Source organism: Podarcis pityusensis, assembly GCF_964106645.2.
Source record: "Podarcis pityusensis genome assembly, chromosome: 5".
NCBI classification, from domain to species: Eukaryota; Metazoa; Chordata; class Lepidosauria; order Squamata; family Lacertidae; genus Podarcis; species Podarcis pityusensis.
This window is the reverse complement of record NC_138032.1, coordinates 77,882,235-77,882,987: the sequence shown is the minus strand read 5'-3', so window position 1 is coordinate 77,882,987 and position 753 is coordinate 77,882,235.

Sequence of the window (753 nt, the reverse complement as noted above, 5' to 3'; positions counted from 1 at the left end):
ACCCCAAAGGCTGTGAGGAAACAAAATGGAGACTGGCAGCAGAGGGACTAGAGATAATCCGGTTGCCTCATCTGATTACTGGGCCTGTGCAAACCGAGGGGAGGAGAGAGGGAGGAAGGCAGGGAGGAAGAAAAGTGTCAGGGAAAGGATAAAGGGGCACATATTTGTATGTATATAGACATATATATATATATAAGAAGAAATGAGGTGTGTTTGTGTGTACGGAGGAAGTGGCACAGACAGGGCCGGCTCTACCATTAAGCAGAGGGAGAGGGCTGCCTCAGGGAGCTGATTTGAGGCCTCATCCAAGGGCAAGGAGCTGCTTCGTTTGTTTATTTATTATCACCTTCTACCGCCACCGAAGGGGAAGGCGGCTTGTGGGGTTTTCGGCCTCGGGTGCCAAAATAACTGCGATGGGCACAGTCACAGGAGGCAGGGGTGCATTTTCAGCTTCGCCTCATGCTGGAAAAATGTTCGATGCCGGCTCTATGGATAATGAGAAGTGTTCCTTGTCCTTCATATTCTCAGGAGGTCGCTGTGTTTTGCAGGAGAGCTCTTCCTTCACGTCCCTAAAATACGGAAGCCTGCTCCGTGGCAGGGCTTTCAGTCCGGGCGCCCATGCTCACAGAGTGGCAGAATATTTGTCAAAAGACGATGGGCACCCACAATCTGTATTTTCTGGAAGCAGTCAAAGACATTTTTTTGTTTTGACTAGCTTTTCCAGCCGGGTGGAAAGGTCTCTGCCATATGCAG